The 21,316-nt window shown below is 32.7% G+C and overlaps 1 long non-coding RNA gene across 1 annotated transcript; it reads right to left on the minus strand.

Moving 5' to 3' along the window:
* Positions 1-6,767: 6,767 nt before the first annotated feature.
* LOC134694803 (uncharacterized) lies at positions 6,768-17,447 on the minus strand. Its single transcript, XR_010102612.1, has 3 exons — positions 17,362-17,447; positions 10,441-11,339; positions 6,768-6,992 (listed from the first exon to the last, which is right to left on the minus strand). It is a non-coding gene; the product is annotated as an uncharacterized LOC134694803 (long non-coding RNA).
* Between the last annotated feature and the right edge of the window lie 3,869 nt (positions 17,448-21,316).

Below are 21,316 nucleotides of genomic sequence, written 5' to 3' on the forward strand. Positions count from 1 at the left end.
GGCAGAATACACAAGGTTTAGCGTCTAAATTCTGGCGTATATTTCTTGTATTTAAAGCTTGATTTTGACGGGGTTTTGTTGATTTAGTTCCGGTAAAGAAAGATGATGTACTTGGTAAATTGGTAGAAGTTTCAGTGTCTTGGCCCACATCAATTATGTTTATTTCATTGCAAATACTTTTCCAAAGGTCTCGTAATGAACAGTTTTCTGTTCCATGTTCACGGGCAAGGTTTTTTTAATTTCTCCCGGTAATTTTTTCAAAATAATTGGTACAAGTAATGTTCCATACGAGTCTTGTGACTGGCCCAAAGATTCTAGCCCTCTGACGTAAGTTTCCATTTGATCATAGAATTGTCTCAAACTGACAAGATGGTTTCGTGGTGATGGAATTTCTAATAATGCTTGAATGCATGCTTGCGTGATTTTGTGTGTTTGTCCGAATCTCTCTTTCAATAAAATAATGGCGTCCGCATAGTTTGCATTGGTGAGCGCAAAACCAGCTACGGTGCGTAAAGCTTCATTTTGTAACTGTGCTTTGAGGTAATTAAATTTCTGGACATCGGTCAATGAAGGGTTTAAATGTATGGCGCATTCATACGAATCCCAGAAAGCCACTCTAATATATTCCCTGTGAATATCGGAAGTGAGAGTTTGGGTAAGTAGTGATTCTGACTGCTTGCGGATGTATACGGATTTAAATTAGAACTCACTGTGTTGCTAGCTTGAGAAAACGGATTTTGTGACGACTGCGTGCATGAGTTTTCTGTGAGGTCTGCTGAGACGAACGGTTGAGAGTCAACATTTAATATCTGGGATGAAGTTTCACTCTGACGTGTCTTTGGTGTGGTATGAGTATCTCTAACAAAATTTCGTATGTGTCTGATTTTGGTTTCTAACGTAATACAATACTCATCTGAATCTATAATTTCACTTTCAATATTTTCTGCTTCCGCTAGCTGGAGTATCTGCTCGTTCAAATTGTTCAATATCTTTTGCTTCTGAAGAAGGTTTTCAAATGTTGCGGTCAACTCTTCTGGATCGAAATCTGTTTCTTGCTTCGCTGCATCTATCTTTCGAAAAAGTTTTGTAACAGCACTTCTGTTCCCGGATCTTATCGCTTTGAGCTTGCTTAAATCCATTGGTCACGGTACCATAAATGTGGAGGTTAAAAGTAGGATATTTTCGCTAATATAAACAAATACGTCTGTTCAGCCATAACTTTTAATAACAACTCAAAGAGCCCACGGCGACGTCACTGAAGTCGCCAACGTCGCCAATGGTAATGTACAAAAGATCTACAAACTTAGGAACGTCGTAATCCCGCGGTAATCTCGACAATAGTTATCCTATTACTTATAATAAGAGAGAATTCAACATTACAAAAAATCTGAACTTTTTTTTAAGTAGTCACTGGACCATGAAAATAAAGTCAAAGACATTGGACATGTGACTGACGGAAACTTCGTAGCATGAGGCATCTATATACAAAGTATGAAGCATCCAGGTCTTTCACGTTCTAAATATAAAGCTTTTAAGAAGTGAGCTAACACCGCCGCCTCCGCCGTAGCCGCCGCCGCCGCCGGATCACTATCCCTATGTCGAGCTTTCTGCAACAAAAGTTGCAGGCTCGACAAAAAATGATGGGTTGAAACTGGTTTTGCAGCTAGCCAAACCTCGCGCTTTTATGGCAGTTAAATATAAATAAAGGCAACCGTAGTATACCGCTATTCGAAGTTCATGAATCGATAGAGAAAAAACAAATCCGGTTTACAAACTAATGTTAAATATAACACTAAAATGACAACATTACATGACAAGACTACAGTACAAATAAATGCAAGAACATTTAGGACAGAGAAATTCACAAATACACATTACAATAGGATATTTCCATATGCTGATAGTCATCAAAGTTAATATGTAATTCAAAACACCATACGTGTTTTTGTCTACATTAGACTCACCAGTGACGCTCTGATCAAAATAGTAATTAAGCCAAACAAGTATAAAGTCGAAGTACATTGATGACCCAAATTTCCAAAAAGTTGTGCTAAGGTTAACTAACCTTGCCTGGGATAAGAAAATCCGTTAGTATTTCGGATAATTCGTACTTTTGCAAACAGTAAATTTATAAAACACCCTTTCTGATTGGCTGAAAGTGTTCTGTCTATCAGCCCATTGACATATGTTTGTCATTGGACCTCGACGTCATCAACGTTTGTATCATTATTGACTGCTTTGTAGAATTAAATTAGAAGGACAGACTAAAACATTGTTTCTGTCACTTTTTAATAACACGTGTGCACCACTGTTTTGACGGTCGAACAGAAAAGAGCGACGATTTGCAAACAGAAAAGAATCAACAATAAAAAGGGCTGAGAAGGATATCAACCGGAAAGAAGTGAAACAATTTATATACACGAAATGTTAATACTGTTAACAATACCACGTAATAAATGAACGCATGATTCAAAGGGATATCTACACACACACAAATGATTCAATGTAACTTAGTTTTTAAGTAATATATGTTTAATATATTCAAGGATTATAGTTGATATATGTTTATCTTTCAATCTGTTTAATTGAGGGTTGAAGCTGGCATGTCAGTAACTGCTAGTAGTCTGTTGTTATTTATGTAGGATTGTTATTTCGTTTATTTCTTTTATTTCCTATTCTCACATCGGACTCGGACTTCTTTTGAACTGAGTTTTACTGTCTTTAACCCCGCCGCATTGATTTGTTTGATTGTTCCAAGTCAGGAGCCTTTGGCCTTTGTTAGCCTTGCATCGATTTTAATTCTAGTTTCTTGTGTATAATTCGGGCTTTATTTTGACGTCTATTATCACTGAATTGGTATACATTTTTTGTGTAGGGTCAAGCTGAAGGACACCTCAGTGTGTGGGAGTTTACCGCTGTATTAAAGGCCCATATGTTCCCTTCGGCTCTTGTCTGCGTTATGGTCGGGTTCTTTTCACTTGGACGCATTCCTCATTTCCATTCTCAGTTTTATTATAATTATAAAAGTAATTCCTCAAAAACGTTGGCAAAAGATAAATTCACACATACACAATAACTGTTAAACCAGGAGGACTTTCACAGAAGTACATTTAATAAGTCTTCAGAATTACTCAAGATCAACACAATTTCGGTTGAAATATTTGTTCGAATATTATAACATTTACATCAGATTTACAATATTGGGGTAAATATTTGTTTCTATCATCTTTGAAATATTTACATGGTATAATATAATGGTATTCGTCACCGATGTCAAATGAGTCGAAAAAGTGGGACATTTTATCAGATCTCGGTATAATGTGCAACCTTCCAATCTGGTGTTCTCGATCAATTGTTTTACAACTGTCATTTCGGATCTCTTTAATGCAGTACTGATTTGTTAAATATGTACGCTAAATCATGTATAGCAAAACTTAGTTTGGCGATAGGTAGTCAAAAAGAAAAAAAGAAAATATATCAGAGGAATTCAGACTGACAAGTCAAAAATAAACTGACAACCCAATGACTAAAAAGAGAAGACAAACAGACAAACAATATTGTATATTAAACATTATATATGCAGACTTCTTATACGTTCAGGTATTTCACATCCAATTTTTTATGGAAATATTCTTTATAAAGCACAAAGGTGGCAGTATTCACCTCAGAAACTAACAAAATCTTTGAATAGACTTATTAAGAAGGGATATAGTTACGATACTGATGTCAGGTCATTAAAGATTGCATATTTTGGCGTTAATATTGATTTACTTATAGGGTCTTTGCATGGGAACTAAACCCATTTATTCAAAACCCAGTTGTTGGCATGACACGGATTATGTTCTTCTCATATATGTTATGATGGTATGATACCAAACCCCTAAAGGAAAGGATTGTGTCTGATGTTCATATGATGAAATCATAATCTTTCAGTCAGTTTAATTGAAGTCTGGAGCTGGCATGTCAGTTAACTGCTAGTAGTCTGTTGTTATTTATGTATTATTGTCATTTTGTTTATTTTCTTTGGTTACATCTTCTGACATCAGACTCGGACTTCGTTCTTGAACTGATTTTTAATGTGCGTATTGTTATGCGTTTACTTTTCTACATTGGTTAGAGGTATAGGAGGAGGGTTGAGATCTCACAAACATGTTTAACCCCGCCGCATTGTTGCGCTTGTCCCAATTCAAGAGCCTCTGGCCTTTGTTAGTCTTTTATTATTTTAATTTTAGTTTCTTGTGTACAATTTGGAAATTAGTATTGCGTTCATTATCACTGAACTAGTATATATTTGTTTAGGGGCCTGCTAAAGGACGCCTCCGGTTGCGGGAGATTCTCGCTACATTGAAGACCTATTGTGACCTTCTGCTGTTGTTTTTTTTACTATGATCGGGTTGTTGTCTCTTTGACACATTCCCCATTTCCATTCTTAATTTTAAACAATAGTTCACAAAACACAACAAAGAAAACTAAACACTGAGCAGCACAAACCCCATACAAACAGGGCGATCTCAGGTCATTATAAGATCTTGCTCCAAATGTGACACCCGTCGTGTTAACATAGATGATGCTAAAACCGCGAGTTGTGTTATTGCTATGTTTTCAATTTTATTAATATTATGTTCTAATTTCAATTATTATTTTTGTTATCATCAACTATATGTATCATAATGCCTTCTACTACTGTCTTTTATATTTGACAAATAGCTCAGAAAATATTTTATTTAGGACTATTTGTGTTTGCTTTCCACCGTAACAAAATAACAATAATACTCGGAATATATTTCATTGGTGTTCGCCGAAACCTATGTTATGTTAATATTTTGCCTCTATTCAACATTACTTCTTTTTCCACTGGCATTTTAAATGTGCTGTACTTTATTCCAGTTTGTTTTAATGAGTGCCTTGGTGTAGTGGTTAGCGCATCGGACTACTAACACAAAAGTTCCAGGTTCGATTCTAGTTACGGTAAGAACATTTCAGGGACCATAATACAGACCACTTAGTGAAGTTATGCAATGGAATGGAATGGTTAAAATGGCTTCTGTTACCATGGAAACTGAGGAAATATATAAAATAATAAAATTCTGAATCTTTTATTATAAGAGCCAACCTAATGAAAGTTTATACAAATGTTGGAAGTATTGCCCTGAGGTACTTACAGTACTTATCAATTGCCATGAAAACTGAAGATATTAATGCAAACGTTGGGAAAAAACATCAAAGCAGCATTTTCTAAAGGAATATTAGATAAAACTCATAAAAATAATCATGAATATGTGACATGGCATAACTCAATATTGAAACTGTTGTTGGAATTTTCGAAATTGACACAGTTACCATGGAAACAGCAAAAATATCAAAAATTTTAAAATGCTCAAAACTTATTGAAAATTGATATAAGTTTAAACAGGCAAGTAACGATTGGACTTTTGAACTTGGGATTTCCAAAATGGCCGCCGTTGCCATGGAAACTTCAACAATGTGAAACATTGAAAAATGCCACAACTGTGAACTTCGGGAAATTTACAGACAGATAGGGTGAGATGTGTTTTGACTGTGTTTTGACTGTTTAAAAATTCTCAAAATGGTTGAAGTTTAGTGACAATGTGGTGTTGGTGCCATCTGCTATTGCTTGCAAGAGCAAACCTAGTAATCTTTCATATGGTTTCACAGTTTTTTCTCCAGAATATTTCTCAGAATTGTATGAACCAATGATGATTAAACTTTACCGTAATATTAATCCCCATGTATAAATGTGTAATCGGGGGTTTGCATTTCAAAGATGGCTGACGTTGTCATTGAAACAGATAGAATGTGAAAATTCGGAAAGTCCTTCAAATTGAATCAAACTTTGTGTAAGTATTAATTGGTATGTGAAGACAAGACATCCATTTTTTTAATTTTCAAAATGGCCGCCGTTGCCATAGAAGCAGTTCAAATGAGAAATTTTGTGTCGACGCATATCATATTATTTTCATTTAATATATACAAATTTCAAAATGGCTGCCGTTAAGTGGCAATTGGCAGACCAGGTGACATCCGCTGTTGCTTACAATGACAATTCTAGTTTTATTTGCTCTCCTACTAAATAGGTGTGAAATATTTGTCACTTGACAGTTAACAAACACAAGATATGAAATAATTCATAAAACAAAATAAACTATGTTTAATTCATAAAATCTCCCTCAAAAAAAAAACTTTACTTAAGGGGGCTCGCGGGTCTAAATGATTTTTTTTATTTAATATAGGATTTCGCTATATTTTTCTAAAAATGAACTTTATCTTATCCTTAATAGAAAAATGAAATAAAAAATTGGGGTCACCGTTCATTTACGCTCACAATCTGCCTTTGAAAGAAGCATGCATTTTTGTAAAAGTCCTTTTTTTCTGTTGAACTAATAGGAGAAATAGCGGTAATATCGAAATAAAAAAAGAACTAAATTACAGAAATCGCCCAAATTTTACAATTATTTAGATTATGTACAGCTAATTCGAAAACAACAATAAAAAATATAGGTCACCGATGAGTTAAAAAAGACATTTCAATTTTAATGCCAAAAAAAGGCATTTTTGCACCAAAGGGAGATAATTTAGAGCTTTTTAAATGATATTGACTTTTTGAAAGTCACCTGGGGTCAACATGAATTATTTTTTTGGAATAATTTTTGTACCATATGATAAAGTAACAACTACTAAAGGTAATTAATAAAATTTGTAATGTAAAATAAAAGTTTATTTTTTTTCTAAAAATCTTATACCCGCGAGCCTCCTTAACCGTTAAAATTAACAAAGTCCCTTAATGCATTATCAACTGGCTTTGTTCTGTAATAGTTTTCTTACAATCTTGTCCAGTCCAACATAACTTAGATTATGTATATCCCTACTACTAACACGTGGTTGTAACACGTAAAACAACACGGCTATTACACCTCCCATAAATATTATAAACTCCATCCGGGTAAACATCTCATGACTCGTGGATGATATATCTGAAATTAGAACATAAAATATGTATAATAAGGTTTTTCTTATTTTTAATCAATGTATCCCTTTCTGAACCCACTGTATATATTTATAAAAAATCAATCAAGGTGTGGTTCGTTTGATCTAAGTTCTTCATTGGTTAACATTCGATTATGACGTCGAATTTTCTTGCTTTCCTCTGAATTTCCTATTGTGACGGCATGCATAAAGGCGACCATGTCTGATGGCGTCACATAGAAAGAACACATCTTTTTGCAGACCTATCGAAGAGAAGGAATAAGTTTGCTTGCTTATTGTTAAAAAACACATTAGAGAAACAGATTCCACCACAAAATCTTGGGTAATACGTACGATATTTATCCACTTTCAACATTTAATTTTAAATATGTAAAACACTCGGCGAGTCTCGTGTTTCAAAATTTGAAAATTTTAACATAGGGTAAATCACTTTTTCTTCATATTGCATGATTCTTAGGTGGAGTCAAACTTTACTGTCTCAAGTGGAATAATATCGTTCGCACTCGATGCGCTGGCAGAATCTATATATATTTCTCACAGATATGTTCTACGGATACCTTATATCTAAAATTAGAACATAAAATATTTACACTAAGGTATATTTAGGGATGGAGGATAACTTCGTGAGGTTCTATGAATAAGATTTATTTGAAATTATAAAAAAATCTATAGATATGCTATGCACACAAAATGTATATAAATTTTGTGGGTAGTTTATATCTCAAAAAGAAACAAAAACAGCTAAACCAATGTCAATTACATATTTTAGATCACCCCCCAGTTTTGGTGTAGTTCATGTTGTTAAAATTCTTTTATTTTTCTATGTTATATTTGTGTACTATTGCTTGTCTTTTTCTTTTAAACCATGGCGTTGTCAGTTTATTTTGTTTTCAGATAAAATTGAAAATGGAAATATATATGTCAAAGAGACAATAACCCGACCAAGGAGCAAACAAAAGTTTGAATAGTATATTTCCCCACTTTTTGAATACCAAACAACACTGACAACTTACGAAATATTAAAATAATCTTGTATTGCCGATCAAAACAAAATAGATATTACTGCATGTGCTCAAGGACCATGGCAACATTATAAAAGCCAAAGAAAAACACAAATACACAATGTTTGATTATAGTCACAATTTATTTGCCAATACTTATTAACCCTGTGAGAAACTTCATATAAAATTTTGTAAATTTATACTTGGGGTACACAAGAAAACAACAAATGCTGCAGTGTTATCTGAACTTGGAAGATTTCCAATATATTTTAATATTATAAAAGGGATGTTATTGTACTGGTATAGATTAGAGAATTTAGGTAATAATTTTCCTCTATTAAAAGAGGCATATACACAATCAAAGACACTACATCACATGAATATAACATCATGGTATGGTTCAATAAATGTTGTTTTTAAAATACTTGGTATTGACTATACAAATGCCATAAATGCTCCATTTTGTGAATCCTTATACAAATTTAAGAAATATATACAAACCAAGCTATCAATATTGTTTATTAGCTGTTGGAAAAAACAAATAGATAAATTTTCAGACAGTAAACTGAAAACCTACCTTTTATATAAAACAAATTTTGGTTTTGAAAAATATCTAACATTGATCAAGAATTTTGAACTTAGAAGAAGTTTTACTAAATTACGTGCATCTTCTCATAGATTACAAATAGAATTAGGTAGATATCAGGGTATTCCCCGAATTAACAGAATATGTAATAAATGTTCTTCCAATACTGTCGAAGATGAGGCTCATTTTCTATTTGATTGTAACAAATTTGAGGATGATACAAATTGTATGTTAGCTAGTATTGCACAATATAATTCTTATTTTAATCATATGAACAGTCAAAGCAAAATTATCTGGTTATTTAGTGTAGAAAATGTTGAGTTACTTAAAATAATATGTAATTTTATATACAAACATCTTCCTTAATGAAGATTAGTTAGAGGAAATCTATGTGTGTATATACATTTGATTGGACATAGAAAATTATAGTCATCTGAATATCACAAACATACTAGCCGATTAAAAAAAAAATAATTGTTAAGATATATTATTTATTCAAATGTTCTCTTATATCCTTGAGGCATCGTCCCCTGGTATCAACTGCATTCAAGTTACCTATGATGCTTCCTTGTTTGCTTTTGATACAGGTAGGAAAGATACATTTACACACATTTTACATGCCTATGGCCCATAAGGTATCGCCCCCTGGTGTCAGCTGCCTTTAGGAAACCATAATGCTTTCCTATTTGCTGCTGACACAGGATAGGTCATGGACATGTTTAATTTCTACTTTCTTTTTGGCTAATTATTATATATTTAATTGATCCAACTTTTTGTGTACTATACATATGTGGATATCTATTTTTCTTTTTTTCTTTTTGGGCTGCTTGTTTGTTATCTTTATCAACCACACTTGCAATGAAATGCATTAGTATTAAAAAAAAAACATACTATAGATTCTTTATCTACGTATTCTTTAAGAACTTAAATAGTAATCGTTTAACTTTTTTTCTTTTTTTTTATCTCATTGTTTGTATTGTATTATGAAAAAAATATTGATGTTGTAATGTTTATGCCCTTTGGGGCCCATAATTGGAAAATAAAATATCTTATCTTATACTCAATACTCTTCAACTTCGTACGGTATTTATGCTTTTTTTACCTTTTTATGCGAGCGTCACTCACTTCAAACGAATGGATCACAACTGCCATATTCCTGACTTGATATAGATGTAGAAAATGGTGGATTGAACTTGGTTTTATAGCTTGCTAAACCTCTCACTTGTATGACAGTCGTTAACATATAGGTAATGATAATATTCTCTGGGGCCAAATGGCGGTAATACGAATGACAAAGTAAGAAGTAGCGTGTTCATTTGTATTCCATATGAATAGTGATACAAAATAATATAAGGGGTTTTCATAAAGCATATCAGACTAATATTAAAGGGAAGTAACTCAAAGAAAGTAAATCAAAGTACGTAAAGTACTATATAAGAATAATGTTTCAGTCAAGGAAATGTGTTGATCGTGTTTTTCGATCAACGGTGATAAACCTGAATTGTAGTTCTCTAAATGTTGCGTACTGTGCTTTATATAGATTTTTTTAAGTTTATTGGGTTGTAGCCGAAAATTAAAAAAAAACAACAACAAGAAATCCAATAATCAAGAATACAAAAACTAGCAAAAATACAACACTTGAATTTTTTTTTTAATTTTGCAGCATCAATAATTTGGTATGTTTTTTCATTATATATCTATATATATTATAGACGTTAGCAAAAGATTTCTTGGAATTTTGATTTACATCGAAATGTTTTCGATTTCTTTATCTTGAAAGGACAATCAATTGGTAATTAAAAGGTTTTATTCTATTTTTATTGTGGCAGGACAAATGCCGTTTCTTACCTTTAAATGGTGCTTTGGTATCGTCGTGTTGCTTCTGCACGTGCCAGATATATGTAGCAATCAAAACACAAGTACCAAATAAAACAGGAAGAATGTTTATAGATTCACTATCTAATATTTGATGCAATAGGTATCCCAGCATAAGACACCCAGATGTCTCTAAAACTGTTTTTGTACACATCACGTGATTATATAATAAGTATAATACTGTCAAAGAAGCTAAACCAGACATAGATGACACTAGCATAAACGTCCCCAAGTTAGACTTGTTCGTAAATTCTAAAACGGGCACAATCACAACAATAGTTCCGGCAAAGAATATTCCAATAGCTCACAAACGTAGTGTGATCTTGATATTTTGATCTTTGAAATGTTTAAGGCATATCAGCTTTAACACAGTTGCAAAAACAGAGGAAAACGATAAGTAATCTATTCTATGCATGGTGAACTCTTTATTTACACCAAGCGATACAAACAATGCGCCTAGAGACAGCAGACCAGTGGTAACCATGGTGATATGCTGTATTCGAGCTCCTTTACAAATAACAAGACAGATCAGTACAATGATTGGTATAAAAGGTGGATATATGTCCGTCCCTCTGTCTACAAGAGGTACATTGTTGTAATATTTCAACAGACCACTTGATAGTACATGGAGGAAAAAGAAAATTGTAATCGCTTCGGAATTGTCAACAATCATTCGGAACTCCTCTGTTTTGAACGCTACTAAAATAAATACCCGTTCAATGGCTGCTGAAGCCAGGAGACTTTTTATGGTCCATTTGTCCCCAAACAGATCCTCTCTTTCTATCAAACGTTTAGCTCCGTTCCATTGTAAAAATAAACTCCCAAATATTAGTCCAATTATTGCAAGTTGTTTCAATTTCGGTTCCAACTTCCTGAAAAACAATTGTAAAGAATATAAATTCATTACTTTTGATAACTAACCCTTTTAATGCATCGACAAAAAATGTATATGTGTCGAAAAGAAAAGACTAAAACAAAACTAAACCCTATATACACAAGAACCTTACGAATGTGTTACACGAGCCCCACATAATCTGACAAGCGGGTTTGGGTGTAAGCGAGCGGAACAATGTCTGCACAGAATCAATTATGGTAGTAAGTTTAACCTAAAAATGACCATGACTTTCAATGTAAATAGACGTAAGAAGATGTAGTATGAGTGTCAATGTATATAGACGTAAGAAGATGTAGTATGAGTGTCAATGTATATAGACGTAAGAAGATGTAGTATGAGTGTCAATGTATATAGACGTAAGAAGATGTAGTATGAGTGCAAATGAGACAACTCTCCATCCGAGTCACAATTTCTTAAAGTAAACCATTATAGGTCAAAGTACGGCCTTCAACAGGGAGCCTTGGCTCATATCAAACAAAACAGCAAGCTATAAGCTTTTTTGTGGTGATTTATATTTTTTAGTTGAATCAAGTTTTTACCTTTACTGCCACTGTACGTTTTTATTTCTTCTGTGCACGATACAAATTGTAGTATTGCTCGATTTGGTAAATAAACATGTAAAGTGTCATTACCAAACCAAAATTAGTTTGACAGTAAGGGTACATAAACAATGTTTGAAAAATGGTGACTAAGTTAAACAAAAATTTTGCGATACCCTTTCTAAACGGTACATGTAACAGTGATGAATATTAATGCCAATATACATCTACTCTTTTGTCGGGTTGTTGTCTCTTTGACATATTCACTATTTCAATTCTTAATTTATAATTATCAAGTTTCATATTCGAACTCAAAGGAGTTTGAAAGGTAGAAAACACATGTTTTGATGGATTGACTGACAGACGGACGAACAGATTCCTTAACGGACACATGGACGGATGGACAGTAACGCTGGGTAATATAAACACTGACATGCGACTACTAGACAAAACCAGATGTACATAGAGGTAAAGAACATGTAGTGGGGTTTTGTTTAACATGCAATTTAAGTACAACATGTCGGGAATTATTAAACGATAAACATTTAATTTTTACATCAGAGGCCCCTGAGGGGCCTCGGGTGTATTGCCATCGCCTACTTTTCAAAGATCTTCAAAGATCAAAGAAATGCATATATAATTAGTGTTGGGAAAATAACCGACATTATGAAATAGTGCAGAATAAAATTCCTTGTCGCTTCTTTTAAATTCACGTTTTCAATGGATACTAAGATTTTTTTGATTTTTTTAAACGCAAATTATTAATATGAAAAAGTTTTGTTGTTAGAAATATTCGTATATTAATCAAACGATCTTCAATATCAATGATATACCGAAAAAATGTTGTTGCGGATGAATATCAAGAATGCATATTCATCAGGTGAGCAAGAGTGAGCTTGAAGATAAACGAGAGAAAATCAATTCACGCAATTACACACAGAAAGGTAATTATATTTCAATTATTTGATTTAGAGTAACTTCTTTAAACCGTTTGTAGCATATTTGTCTATAATGATATTTTAGTAGCAAAATCAGGAATATTTAATCTGACACAATATTAAAATATTTTTTCAGGCCGCGTCCTCCGCAGCCATTTTGACAATACCAGCAGATTGTGTAGGAGTAACAAGAACCTGCAAGGCCCTTAAAGATAAGGTTACTTTCTTTGTATTCTTAAATGCAACTATTTGGGTTTTTTTTTAAAGATCTCAACAATTTTTTAAGTTAAATTTCTTTTCTTCGTAAATAACAAGTAGATTGATCACTTTGGACACACACGTTGAACTATTTTCTGTTTTTAAGGTATTGTTTCGGATTTTCGCTCCTTCTCCGACTTAGTTACTTGCATTAGTATATTTGAATTATGTCCCTTGACTAGAAAAAAAGTGGATTTTGTTAATGAATTTGTAAGTAATTATATATAATTATTGGTTGAAATAATTGTATTTTATGTAATATTCAGAGAATCTTCGACTTCTTATTCTTCCGATAGAGATGGACTATTTTTGAGTGTGAATTATGACTCTTGCTCGCTCGTAAAAGCAAGAGTCTTATTTTACACTGAAAGTCAGAATTTGGGTGAATCACATTTACTGAATTACAATTAGTGGCGTTGTCCGTACCATTTACTAGCCTCTAGATATATTTGGAGAATCCTTACAGTTTTAGTGGTATAAATATAGATTACAAATGTAACTGTTATGTTTTTTAAGTCTTCCTTGTAGTTGTAGTATTGTATAATTTTGGACAATACAATACATGTCACATTACATGTATTGCCAAAATTATTAAGTTGTGTAACCATATCCATGTAAAATTTTAGGTATTTGAATTAGACATTTGTTCACGCATACATGATTACTTGAGCAAATACAATCAGTTAACTGTCACTACGAGCACCCATGAGATCTTAAATTGCGCAAATATGATCACTTACATTTATGAGTAATGTAGAAAAGTAAACGCATAACAATACGCACATTAAAATTCGGTTCAAGAGAAGTCCGAGTCTGATGTCAGAAGATGTAATCATAGAAAATAAACAAAATGACAATAATACATAAATAACAACAGACTACTAGCAGTTAACTGACATGCCAGCTCCAGACTTCAATAAAACTGACTGAAAGATTATGATTTTATCGTATGAATATCAAGCACAATCCTTCCTGTTAGGGGTTTAGTATCATACCAATGATACCATCACAATATATAAGAAGAACATAACTTGTCATGCCAACAACTGTTTTTTGAATAAATGTGTTCAGTTCCAATGCAAAGACCCGATAAGTGAATCAATATGAACGCCAAAATATGCAATCTTTAATGACCTGATAACAGATGGGTATAAAATTGTAAACGAAGCAAGAAAATAACTATTTGCACAAAAGGGAAGGCTTTTTGATGCTGTCCCTCAACTTGGTCATGTCTTTTCCAGCATGTAAATGATGCAATATACTTAGGTAGGTGTTTTGGGAGACGAGCTTGGGATTGGCTCTTATGCTACCCACTCAAGGCGAGGACAAAGAGGATAGCTTTTTAAAAACTCTTTTTGAGACCTCATCATTTTGTCAGAATCTTGTACATTGTGGATGTAAGAAAGGATACCGCGGTTATTTTTAATGTTGAAAATCGGGTATCCCGTGCACTGCGATGTGTGCATGTCATGGTGACGGTGAATAAAAATGAATTATTGGCCAAATAGTAGTAACTTTAAATATTTTTTAGTATTATGGTGATTTTATTTTGTTTTTATCAATCTATCCAAAACTCTACATCGAAGAAATAGATTGAGGACTCATCTTTGAAATTTATTGTTATAGGGACAACAGAGTTGGTGTATGTGGGTTCGATTCCCACCCTAGGCATTCATTTATATTGACTGGTGCAAAGCGGGCAGTTTAGCTTAGTGGCCCCACACTGACTCTGTTGTTCATGTCACTTAAAAAAATCAGGCGGCCTTCTTCTAGTCTTGCCATCACTATTTTTCTTTTTGTAAATCATACACAACAAAACTATTGAATAATTGTGAAAATTATACCACAGATACATGTAACTATTGTAAAACTTTAATTGTTGTTGGAACAATTAAACTTGGCAGCAATGGCTGCCATCCAAGATCCAAAAAGTTTTTATATTGATGAATTATATATCAGATTTGGATTCTTTTGGTCACAAAACATTTTGGATGGTACACTGTAGGTGGTGGCCAAATCCTTATTCTTAAAGGCTTAAAGCTTTCGGGTCTGAAAATTGCCCTAAATCATCATGTTTTGACAAAATTTGGAACATAAAATGTACTTTTATGAAAAGAACTGATTTATTGAGCGTTAAGACTTTAGAAATATACCCATATTTGAGAAACTAAATTGTGAACTTTTTGGAGCTTTATAAATTATGTTAAAGTTAATATTTTAGGCCATTTTGGACAAGAAGTGAATCAGTGGTTTCACACTATTAACCATACTATATACTAAGTATCTGTTAGAAGATAGCTCTTTCACAGTACATTGTTAAACTTAAAGATAAATTTATACCAACAATGACCAATATTAATGATGGATTGAGATTATACATATGTATATATACTGTCAGTGGCGGATTCAGAGGGGGCGTACAATGTACATGTATAGCTGCAGATTCTTATTTTTTTTTTTAAATATAATGGATAAATGATTGACTGTGTTGCAATAAAACCAAGATAAATCAGTGAAGCTATTTATGAATATTAAAAAAGTTTTTGTTGACTGCAACAGAAATCTAGAATAGTTTTAGTGTACTTTTATTTGTCTGCATGTCTTTTTTAGTTTTAGTCATGGAATTGTAAGTTTCGGTTTATGAGTTTGCTGTTCATCTGGTATCTTTAATTAAGCTCCAATATTACAATTTGTCTGTTTTAATATGATTGTCTTAAACCTCTTTATCATAGTTCAGTGTCAGAGCATTGGTGAGTGACTATATAGCTACTCGAAGAATTGTTTGCTATGTTGATTCTCTATTATAAGTTATATGCTAACTATTTTTGAATGTGTGCAAATATATGGTCATAATGCAAATCTAACAGTTCTCATTTGACCATATAATCATTGATAATTCACAAAGTTAAGTATTTAGTTCAAGTCAGTATCTCAGATATAATATAGCATAGCAAATTATATTATTTGTACTATATTGTAAGGTGAACATATCTGTCCGGTATAATATAAACACCTGTCATTTATCAATAATTCAACACAACTTGAGGTCCTCTGATGTTCAGTACTTCAGTACTTTGATTAAATTTTATAAAATCAGAAAGTATCTACATTATATGATAGCACAGTAATTCCATGCCTAAAACCGGTAATTGATTTTTTTTTTAAATTCAATTACATTTTTGTCAATGTTTAAATATAAAAAAGAAGATGTGGTATGATTGCCAATGATACAACTATCCACAAAAGACCAAAATGACACAATCATTAACAATTATAGGTCACCGTACGGCCTTCAACAATGAACAAAGCCCATACCGCATATAGTCAGCTATAAAAGGCTCGATAAGACAATGTAAAACAATGCAAACGAGAAAACGAACGGCCTTATCTATGTACAACAAAATGAACGAAAAACAAATATGTAACACATAAACATACGACATGTTTTTTATTATTTTTTGAGAAGTAAAAAGTCATCAAAGTGGATCGTTGTACAATGAATCTTTGTTATTTTGTACCAAAACCATTTCGTACCATATGGAAGAATTAAAATGTATACCATTTCGTACCATATGGAAGAATTAAAATGCATACTATTTCGTACCATTTCGAAGAATTAAAATGTAAACCATTGCGTACTATGCATATGGAACATTATACCATTTCGTACCAAATAGAAGAATTATTCGTATCATTTTGGCGATTTTAAGGTATATCATTTCGTTGCATATGTAGGATAATAATGTTGAACATTTCGTACCAAAATGCATTGTAAGCTATATTTGAAATTAATTATACTTGTTGGTACATAATGCTACAGCCATTTTTTCCCTTCGATACGAAATTGGTCCTTATGGTACGCAATAGTTTCTTACTCTACGAAATAATATATGGTCACAGAAGGAAATTGCAAGTTCCTGGTGCGATATTGTTATTTTTAGGTTCAAAATAGCAATGGTACGAAATGGTTATTGTACCAAATGACTAGCAACCATATATCATTCTTATATCACACATTTGTAAAAGTGTGCAATATAGTCAACCTTCAAATCCACTATAATAAATTAATACTTTCACCACTATCATATTGCTGACCAATATCAGCCCTCTGTATACAAATGTAATTCTCAAATGTATACGCTATTGTTTATAGTTTGATACTTGCATCACTCCAGGCCTCGAAAATAGTTAACTAATATCAGCCCTCCATACATTTCTCTAAAGCCGCGAATGAATACGATATCGTTTATAATTTAATACTTACATGATAAACGTTGGTTCTTGTTTCATACCGTTCCCTTATTTTCCACAAAACTGATTAATGCTTAAACCCATTGATCTCATATATCTACAATAAATAAATAATACATACATTGACGTATAGTTATCAACAAAAATGATTAATGCTTAAACCCATTGATCTCATATATCTACAATAAATAAAATACATACATTGACGTAAAGCTATCAACAAAAATGGTGGATATTATAATAAAGATCAATGCCTTTGGTAAAACAAGGTTTTAAATATTGTATTTTATTTTCTTTAAACATTACAACAGATTTACATGTAATTTATTTAATGGATTCACTTTGTAAAATTTTCAAGGATTTAAACTTGATTTGGGCATAACATCTATTTATACCATACATTAACCAAATAAAACTCTTATGGTATTTTACAAGTAAAAACAAAATTACGGATACAATTCTTAAAAAGTTTAGCTCATTCCCATATTTTCAATCATTCCTACGTCCTGGAGTTTTCTGTATTTTAATATAGTTCGTGTTCCCCTTTCCCTTTCCAAAATTATGATATACTAGTATCACCATAAGTATGTAGCTGTTTATACTAGAACTATTTATCACATGTCATATGCACAAGAAGAAATGTCATAAGATGTTGGAACGTTTCCGTGATTAATTCCTCACCATATTTTCAACATTTGCTATTACATGTATTTTTTTTTACACTTTATACAAATCCAGTCGCATGTTTCCCTTTTTTTCCGTAATCTTAATTTTTAGTTGTTTCCAAGCTTCAGTGGTAAAATATTTTTTAATGCACTGGAGGTTTACGTGTTCATAAAAAAAAGTGTTTATAAGAGAAATATCAAGAAGGTTGTTGACATCAGCCTTTGCAATTAATTGTTTATATCACTATCTTTCATTTTAAGAGTATTTACTAACTGAACAGTTTTTTTCCCGACCCGACGGCATTTTATCGGATTTTTATTATAAAACCGCATGCGGGTACGCGCAGACACTGCCTTGTATTAATCTAATAATTAATTTCACATGTCATCATTAATTGTTCGGTAACGTAAAACTTTATGTTGAGTTCTGTGTGTTTTTGTTCAAAACTACGGCTTTTAAAACGATATATATCAATTCAGGTTTAATTTTAAATAATTAAATAATTAATAATAGTAGTAGAATCGTCACATGTTTATATATTTATAATTCTGTTGTGAGGCGTTTTTACAATCTGTTGATATCATAAGTTTTTACACGAAATGCCTTTCATGTCCCATGCGTCTGAAACAAAAAAATCAATAAGTATTTTTTTAAAAGTCAGGCTGCACGAAACAATAGAATGCTTTGATTTCTAAATGGAGTAATTCAGATAATTTCTCATGATTAGTTTTTTTAAGACAGCACGGGCGAGCTTGTTGGATTTATGATAGACCGCACGAAGTATTTTCTCTTTCGTGTGTCCTTTCTTGGAGTTAGGGAGATAACTTGCGTAACTAACGTTGAACGTTATTAATCCCGTATTCCGCTAGGGGCGTGCAATTACGTACACTTCGCCTTAAATACGGTCTGAAAAAAACTGACTGGCAAGATTTCGAACAGACTGTAAATAAGTATACGGTCTGAAAATAATGACCATATTTTAAACAGACTATATATATACAGACCATATTTCGAACATACTGTTCAAATTCAATGAAATTGGTTGATTTGCGGGTAAACTCTGATTTTGAACTGACTTTGCCAATTTTGTAATTTGCCGTAATTTATATTCTAAATTGAACATGTACTCATCTGATTCCTGTATTTCCACTGCTACATTTTGTACATCTTTATCCGAAGTTTGCCCCAAGATCTTCTCGTTGATGGTCTCTAAAGTTCTTTTCTTCTGAGTGACTACTTCTAATTATGTTGAAATTTCCTCGTAATCCGCTTCGGAACTTTGTTGAATTTCTTCAAATTTCTTCAGGAGTTTTATTACTGCACCTTTGTGTCCCGCTCGTACGGCTTTCATCTTCGTTTCCATTTTCCATCCTGGTCGCGGCACCATAATATCATTAAGTTGATGAAAGAAATAAAAGATGTCTTGACTATATGATAGATGTATTAGAAAAGCATAGTAACACGTCAAGGTGACGTAACGTTACATAAAGCGCGGCACATTGTTAACGTCAAGTAAGCGGTATTTACGATAGGGGTCAACTGACCATTCCAGTCATGCAGACTAATTTGTAAATCTTACTTTGCTGGACATTTTTGCTGTTTACAGTTATCATTATCTATAATAATATTCAAGATAATAACCAAAAACAGCAAAATGTCCTTAAAATTACCAATTCAGGGGGGCAGCAACCCAACAATGGGTTGTCAGATTCATCTTAAATTTCAGGGCAGATATATTTTGACCTGAAAAACAATTTTATTCCGTGTCAGATTTGCTCTAAATGCTTTGGTTCTTGAGTTAAAAGCCAAAAACTGCATTTTACCCCTATGTTCTTTTTTTAGCCATGGCGGCCATCTTGGTTGGTTGGCCTGGTCAGCAGACACATTTAAAAAAAAAAATACCCCAATGATGATTGTGGCAAAGATTGTTTTAATTTGGTCCAGTAGTTTTAGAGAAGAAGATTTTTGTAAAAGATTAATAAGATTTACGAAAAATGATTAAAAATTGACGATAAAGGGCAATAACTCCTAAAGGGGTCAACTGACCATTTCAGTCATGCTGACTTATTTGTAAATCTTACTTTGCTAAACATTATTGCCGTTTACAGTTTATCTCCGTTTATAATAATATTCAAGATAATGACCAAAAACAGCAAAATTTCCTTAAAATTACCATTTCAGGGGCAGCAACCCAACAATGGGTTGTTCGATTCATCTGAAAATTTCAGGGCAGATAGATCTTCACCTGATGAATAATTTAACACATTTCAGATTTGCTTTAAATGCCTTGGTTTTTGAGTTATAAGCCAAAAACTGCATTTTATCCATATGTTCTATTTTAAGCCATGGCGGCCATCTTGGTTAGTTGGCCGGGTCACCGGACACATTTTCTAAACTAAATACCCCAATGATGATTTTAGCCAAGTTTGGTTTAATTTGGGCCAGTAGTTTCAGAGGAGAAGATAGTTGTAAAAATTAACGACGACGGACGCAGGACGACGACGGACGATGGACGCAAAGTGATGAGAAAAGCTCATTTGGCCCTTCGGACCAGGTGAGCTAGACGGCAACCCCTTCTAGAACGTAAACCCTAAGAGTAAAACCACAGTCATAGATTTAGACATGTGTCCTATCACATCACCAATGGAGTTCTTCGCTGATATATACATTTTAAAGCAATACAATATTTTAAAACCTTCAGTGCTTTGCTTTGTGACAAATGATTTCGTCGAAGGCCATACTGCAACCTACAGCTTAACTTCATAGTAAAACCTATGACGAAGAATTGTCTCATTTGTTATCATACATTTTTTAATAAGTTTGTCTTAAAACAAACCTTAAGTGTTTTTAAAAAATTATAAAGCAATTGACTATAATATATATATATATAATATAAACGAGTCTAAATTGAAAACTACGTTCAAACCTATGACTGCGTTGGATAAAAACCGCAGTTTTTATACGTGTGCATGTCAAACAAATTTCGTTGTAGAAGGGTCTAAAAACAGCACAAACAACATTTTCCAAAAGACCAAAAGAGTGAAAAAGTATATTTAAACAAAACGCATTTGACTAACAGGTCGAACAACTGATGTTCTTTAACCCTGCTGACTGCCATTGGCGATTGCCAAATAAAATTGATCACAAGAAGTAACAAGAAGTAACAAAATGGATCCTAATATAAATTTAATACGTCACAGAAAAAATATATATATATATATATATATATATACAACTCGTCTAAACATCAACCCAACAATGTTAGATCTGTAAATTTGTTTTCGCAAATTTTTGGTTCTTCC

The sequence above is a fragment of the Mytilus trossulus genome, chromosome 13 (assembly GCF_036588685.1).
Source record: "Mytilus trossulus isolate FHL-02 chromosome 13, PNRI_Mtr1.1.1.hap1, whole genome shotgun sequence".
Lineage (NCBI taxonomy): Eukaryota > Metazoa > Mollusca > Bivalvia > Mytilida > Mytilidae > Mytilus > Mytilus trossulus.